This window comes from Nematolebias whitei, unplaced genomic scaffold (assembly GCF_014905685.2).
Source record: "Nematolebias whitei isolate Nwh7 unplaced genomic scaffold, NemWhi1 Nwh_scaf_490, whole genome shotgun sequence".
Taxonomy (NCBI): domain Eukaryota; kingdom Metazoa; phylum Chordata; class Actinopteri; order Cyprinodontiformes; family Rivulidae; genus Nematolebias; species Nematolebias whitei.
This window is the reverse complement of record NW_023619035.1, coordinates 17-7,513: the sequence shown is the minus strand read 5'-3', so window position 1 is coordinate 7,513 and position 7,497 is coordinate 17. Positions and strand designations below refer to the sequence as shown.

The 7,497-nt window shown below is 48.8% G+C and overlaps 1 non-coding gene across 1 annotated transcript; it reads right to left on the bottom strand.

The window, feature by feature from the left end:
• Positions 1-7,120: 7,120 nt before the first annotated feature.
• Positions 7,121-7,192, bottom strand: trnad-auc. The gene has a single exon. It is a non-coding gene; the product is annotated as a tRNA-Asp (tRNA).
• Between the last annotated feature and the right edge of the window lie 305 nt (positions 7,193-7,497).

Here is a 7,497-nt window from a genome sequence, read left to right as displayed (position 1 = left end):
TATATATATATATATGTATATATATATACATATATATAAGTATATATAAATATATATATATATATATACAGTATATGTATATATATAGATATACAGTATATGTATAATGTGAACCTCTGTTTTATTTATATAAATATATGTTATGTGTTTTATTTATTTATATGTATTGTGTTTGAAATTAAAATGTTTTAAAAAAAGAATTGTATTTCTATTGTATTTTTATTGACATTTTAAATAATATAAATTTGGTCTGGGCCAGATGTGGCCCACATCTGGCACTTACATCTGGCCCACATGGCTCAATGAATGACGGGCCACCTCTTGTCCAGGTCTGGTTTGCCAGAGGTAAAACGATATCTGGGCCAGCTATGGGCCAGTTGGTGTGTCCTCATTTGGCCCACACCTGGCCCAGTTCTGGCCACATATGGGCCACATCTGGCAAACCATCCCTGGGCCATGGGGGGCCCGTCATTCATTGAGCCAAGTGGGCCAGATGTAAGTGCCAGATGTGGGCCACATCTGGCCCAGACCCATTTTGCTATGTTCCCACTTTTAGAATATACAATCAGATGAAGGTTTTTCCACAGAGACATCTAAAAGTTGAGAGGCATATCAGTCAGGAATGACAACATAATAATATAGGCATTGGAAAAAGGCTAGCATTAACATGCTAGCTCCAGAAACAAACTCACCAGTTCCCACTTTTAGAATACACAGTCAGAAGAAGTTTTTTTCACAAACAGAGACATCTAAAAGTTGTATGGCATATCAGTCAGAAATGGCAAATAGGCATTAGATAAAGGGCTTTCAAAGGCTTAAAGCCTACGTGCAGCCAGCCTGGTTGTGTCACTGCACGGATCTGTTCACAGACAAAAAAAAAACTGACCAGAAGTACACGATCATGGGTACAGCTCATGTTCGACGTGCCCCCGGGCGACGATATCTGCGCCCAGAATCTTCCTATCTCTTGTAGCATAGCGGAATAACTGTGCGTGTGCCATTTTTAACGAGAGTCTATGGACTAGACCCTTGCGGCCCCAGGGGCCAGAAATACGTCACCAATCTGACGTTTTTGAAAGAAACAACTTAACTCATTAACTATAAAATATTAATCTTACACAACAAAAAATATGTACAATGTATTTCGAAATATTTTTATTTTATTATTTAATTTTTAAAAAAAATTGTGGGGGGGCTCTAGCGCCCTGTACAGAGAGCCACCACTGCTCCAATCAAATGTTTTAGTGGACTCCCCTCTGCACCATACTTACAAAATATTAAAGTTTTACATCCAGGCTGGAGAGTGGGAGATCGCAGGAGGAGAAGCTGGTGAAAGGCCAAGTCCGAGATATGGGTCCCACTGTGGTTTCACCCTCCACAAAAGAACAAACAAACAAAAACAAAAAACCTTTGGGTCAGAGGATGTTGTGTTGAAGTTGTCTCTCAAAGCTCCACATACATCCATTAAAGAAAGTTCTATTTCGTATAGGCTTCGCCCTTTAAGAGCTGTCGCTATTGGGTTTTATCCCTTCATGCGAAGCATAACACTGAAAAGTTTAGTCCAAGCCCACCTGCTGTGTGGGCCCCACCCGGTCTGTATAAATTACGTTAAGAGCGGGTAATCGGCTCCCATTTTTTCTTCAGCAAGCTAATAGCACTGTCAGAAGAATGAAGAAGGAAAATTGTCCAGCTTGACCAGCACAACCTTTGCTAAGGCTGCCCGGGTCCCCGCCACGCTAACCTCCTGCCGTCCTGGTGAGTTCTCCCTCCCCCAGGAGAAGCAGACAAGCAGCCTTGTTTCAAGGTAAGCGCCGAGAAATTTTTTCCGTGGCGGGTCGCTACCGCTGGACGACGCCATCGGCCCTTTTTTATCGCCTGCTCTCGGAGCGAATTGGATGGTTCCTCCGGGACAGACGACGTCAGCAGCAGCCCCCGCTGCTTACTCCCTCCTGGAGAGCGTAGTGTCGGAACGAGGGGGCTGAGCGGATGCTCACCCCCCACCACCCCCCCCGGGCCTTTTCGCATCATCGACCACACCGCTCCCTGCCGTCGGTGCCCTCCTCTCGGAGCCGCCCGGCATAATCCAGGAGGCGGCTGACACGAAGGGACTTTCCGTCCCTCTCCTCCCCCCGCCCAGATCGGATGATCTAGCGGGAAGGTTTGGCTCCACCCCGGCTCGCCGTCTTGACCTCATCTGGTCTCGTCTCCCAGCAGTACGTCCTGCTGGAACAAGGCTACAGCCGGATCTGGTAGGCTGAGAGTGCCGGTTTCCACATTCGTGCCCATCACCAGAGTGGAGGGGTTTACTGAGCAGAATCCTCTTGGTGCCCCCCCTGGAGCCGAGTCTGGGGAGGCTCTTGGAGCAAAGATGTCCAGGTTGGACCAGCATCCTGCGCCTCCAAGGAAGCATGATCAGATGGTGACGTCGCTCTCCAACCGAGCTCACCAGTGTGCGTTCCAGGCGGCCGCAGCGAACAATACGTTATGCTGCTGGCGTACAGCATTTCAAAGAGGCCTGAGGAGACAAAGAGCTCCCTCTGCAAGGCATCTGACGTTATCCTCAACCTGTGCGCCTCTTCTGCTGTCTGCTGGTCTCGCATCGCAGCCCGGATGACGAGTTTTCCAGAGGTCCACCTGGCTCGTCACTCCACTTCCCTCTCGGAGGAGCTGCAGAAGGTTTTTTGTCAGTGGGCCCCATCACAACGGACCTGCTGTTCAGGACCAATTTCAAGGCTGTGCTGGAAAAGTCGGAGGGGGTGTCGGAGACTGTGCACACGCCTCCTCCCGCACCCCTGCGCCACAGCTGCGGCTTTCCGCTCCACCGCCAGCCCCTCCTGTCAGAGAACAGCACTTCTCATACAGGCAAGCAGCGGTTTCAGCATTTCCCAGAGACCACAAACAGGTGTCGCCCTGGGACAACAAACCGCAGGGCTCACGGGGAAGAGATTTATGAAACGACATGAGTTTTTTTAAAAATAAAACACGAACATCATTCAAGATTAAAATGTCTGTGTTCAGCCTGTCTGTCAGTTCAATGATCTCACACCGGCTTCTCCTCACACACAAAACGAGCTGGTGTCCTCAAAACAGGGTTTTTAAACATCACCGCAGCTCGATGAAACGCACAGGCTCGCATGACACGGCAGCCAGAAAGAATGTTTTCAACGATGACACGAGCTTTGAAATGAAACACGAACATCATTCAAAGATTAAAGTGTCTGTTTTTCAGCCTGTCTGTCAGTTCAATGATCTCACAGCGGCTCCCCCTCATACATCCTCCACATAACGAGCTGGTGTCCTCAAAGCAGGTTTTTTAAAATAACACAGCAGCTCAATGAATCACTCAAAAAGCTTGCGTGATTCCACAGCTAAGAATGAACGTGTTCTGCAGACCGAGTCCAGTGGTAAACCTCGCTCTCAACCGGCGCTGCGCGCTGCTTCCTCTGACCGCACCAGTGTCAAACACGCGCCCTTGCGGCAGTTCTCGTCTAAAAGACGCCGCGTCGATGAGGGCGCACACGCCTCTTCAGCGCACGTCGGCTCACATCAACGTAGATGTGAGCCCGCAGCCTGAGCACGACACAGAAGTGTTTTCAGAGCCTTTTCATAAAAGCCTCCCCATGAGTTGTGCGGAACGCGTCTCCGCGACGCACAACGGCGGTGAGACATAACACATCACGTAAACGTACGCCCGCTCCCCGAGCATTACGCGGAGTGGCAGCGAACGTGCTCTCTAGACAAACAGATGGATGCACCGTCTCATCAGCAAAGGTTAGTCGCTGCAATTGCAGCTCAACTCCCTCCGTTCGGAAGAATTATAGAGACGACTCTGTCATCCCCAGAATTGATCTCGTCTCTCCCCGCGGAAGTTCGAGAACTGCTGGTAAAAAATGTGATCTCCAAGGTCCCCAACAGGGAGCAAAACACATGGTTTTACTCAAGTTACTTCCTTGTCTCAAAACGGACCGGAGGGATGAGACCCATATTGGATTTGTCAATTTTCAACAAGACAATCATGGAAAGGCGATTTCACATGTTGACAACCAAAAAGTTACTGGACAACATTCAATGAGACGATTGGCTGACCTCCGTCGATCTGAAAGATGCCTATTTTCCACATTCCGAAGCACAGAAAGTTCCTGCGCTTCTCTTTTCAAGGGATTCGATATCAGTACAACAGGCTGCCGTTTGGTTATTCCTCGCGCCTCGTACTTTCTCAAAATGTGTGGAGACGGCTCTTCAGCCCCTACACAGAGCTGGGATGAGAATTTCGTCAACTCACACGGTGGTTCTGTTGGGATTACTCCACATGCGGCACCTCCAGAGACGGTTCGCTCGCTTGCGTGTGGATCCGGTGAGACAAAAGAGACGGATGATCGCTGTGCCCCCCTCCATGGGAGCAGACCTCCGACACTGGGAAAACCCCCCTTGTTCTGTCGGAGGGAGCCCCTGTCAGCAGACCTACAGCACATGTCCCAGTATTCACAGACACGTCCTTGTCAGGTTGGGGGGGGGGGGGGGGGGTGCCTATCCTGAGCTGTAGGGGTGCTATGGTTTTCCACACACAACAGCTCATATAAATGTTCTGAAATGTCGCACAGTTTTTGAAGGTGATTCAACATTTTGCTCCTGTGCTGCGAAATCAACATGTTCTGATTCACAAAGACAACAAGTGACTGCAGCGTACATAAACCGGCAGGGGGGTGTGCGCTCAGCCCAAATGTTGCACATTGCGAGACGGTCGTTGTGTTGGGCACACCAAAAATTTGCTCTCCATCAGAGCAGTGTACACCCCCGGTGTTCTGAACAGAGGAGCAGATGTAGTGTCCAGGGGTGGCTCGCGTCACGGAGACTGGAGACTCCATCCCGAGCTGATGGCTCAGACGTGGCAGAAATTTGGCCAAGCGGCAGTGGACCGGTTTGCCGCATGAGAGAATGCGCAGTGCCAACTATGGTTCTCACTGAGCCCTCGGGACGAGCCACAGCTAGGGGTGGATGCGTTTGCTCACAGCCCGTGGCCCAAAATGCTTCTTTTCGCTTTTCCCCCAGTCCCTCTGATATCAAGGTTTCTGAACCGAGTTCGGGAGGAGGAACTGGCAGCCATCCTGGTGGCTCCCGAGCGCGTGAATGCCCCCGTGGTTCCCAATCCTTCAATGTCTGTTATCAGGTCGCCCGTGGAAATTGCCGTAGAGGGAGGATGCTCTCCTCCAGGCGGGGGGACCATCAGGAGTCACCTGGAAATAGGCCAGCACCTCTGGGTCTGGCCACTGAACGGATCCGTTTAGAGAAGATGGGCCTCTCTCATGAGGTAGTGCGTACGATTCAGAATTCACGTGCCACTTTCACTACAGTGCTGTACACATCAAAGTGGACAGTTTTTCAGCGCTGGTGTACGGAGAAAGGTGTAGAGGCCACCTCATGTCCACTAGGTGGCGTGCTGTCCTTTCTGCAGCAGCTGATGGACAGAAACCTGGCGTTCAGCACGATTAAAACGTATGTTGCAGCCATTTCTTCCTGTCAGGAAGGTTTCGGTGACAGAACAGTTTTTAATCATCCGCTGAAGAAGCATTTCTTAAAAGGTGTACAGAGATACAGACCTGTGTCATGCCCACTAGCTCCACAGTGGGATTTAACGTTGTTTCTACAAGCCCTGATCAAAGCTCTTTTCGAGCCACTGGATCAGGTCTTGATTAAATTCTTGTTACTTAAAACAGCCCTGCTGTTGGCTTTGACATCTGAAAAGAGGGTGAGTGATTTAGCTGCCCTCTCTGTTGCTCCGTCATGTCTCAGGATTCAAGCTGATGGTAGTTCAGCTGATCTGAGACTTAATCCAGCGTTTATGCCTAAAACATCACAAGCTCATTTAAATCTAGAATGATATAATTGGAGGGATTCTTCCCTCCTCCCCACAAAACAGAAGAAGAAGCATCTTTTCATCTTCTCTGTCCTGTGCGTGTGTTGGCGTGTTACGTAGCACGCACAGTCACATTGCGACAGACAGACACTTGTTGTGCATTATAGAGACGCCTCTGCAGGTCGCCCGTTATCCACTCAGCGTCTGTCACACTGGCTGTGTGAGGCCATTTCTGAAGCCTACAGAGCATCAGATTTAGAACCTCCTGACAACCTCAGGGCGCACTCGACCAGAGGTATCGCGTCTTCAACAGCTTTGCATAATGGCATGTCAATGCAGGATATATGCACTGTGGCTGCATGGTCAACACCCTGCTCATTTATTCGCTTTTATCTACGTGATGTGTCGGCCCGTTCCATGACGCATTCTGTTCTTAGTGCTTAACAGAATGAATATTATTGTTTTCATGGAACCTCGTTTAAACTCACATCTGACTGCATGCATTTACAGTGTGAGATGTTGTTATCAGTCACAGGTTGTGACTGCTGTTCTCTGTTCTATTGTCACTAATTAGTTCATGATTATTGTCATTAATCAGTTCTTTTGAATGATAATCAACCTATTATCATTCTGTTCATAGTCAAGAGCCATGGTTCTGCTCTGTTCACTGCCTTTTTCAGCCTCTCCCCCCTTTTCGCCCGATTGAAAACCTTCCTATTCCGGGCGTTCATGCATGCGGAAGGCATAAATTATGAAGCATGTTTCTGTGCATGGTGCGTGTAATTACGCAATGCCTTTACGCAAATGGAGAGCTGAGTGACAAAATGTTTTTTGATGAAAGCGGGCGCTTCATACGGTGTTCGAATGGACCCAGTGAGGCGGAGACCATATCTTGCTTCGCCCTTAACCCAATAGTGACAGCTCTTAAAGGGCGAAGCCTATACAAAACAGAACGTTGGTTACGTACTGTAACCCCAGATTCTATGAGTATAGGTGTAGCCCTTTAAGCGTCGGGCCTCACTGGCTCCTAGGTAGCTGACGAAAAAGCTATTTGGGAGCCGATTACCCGCTCTTAACGTAATTTATAGGGACCAGGTGGGGCCCACACAGCAGGTGGGCGTGGACTAAACTTTTCAGTGTTATGCTTCACATGAAGAGATACAACCCAATAGCGACAGCTCTTAAAGGGCTACGCCTATACTCATAGAATCTGGGGTTACAGTACGTAACCAACGTTTTAGTCAAGTTACTTCCTATTAAAGTTAACTTCTCGTCAGGGAATCGAACCCTGGTCTCCCGCGTGATAGGCGGGGATACTCGCCACTGTACTAACGAGAAATTAGTGTTAGGCTGAACAGATATTATGAACAGGTTCTGTTGGATGTAAGGCAGCAGTGTTAAAAGAGGAGCTGAGAAGACGGCGATTGATTTTTTTTCGGGGGGTCGGTGGGAGAAAACCGGAGTTCCCGGAGTAAACCCATGTGTTGCACACAAAGACAGAACAGAGATTATGAACAGGTTCTGTTTGATGTAAGGAAGCAGTGCTAACAGAGGAGTGGAGAAGACGGCAATTGATTTTTTTAGGGGGGTGTGGTGGAAAAAAAACTGATTTCCGGAGTAAACCCATGTGTTCACAGAAAGAC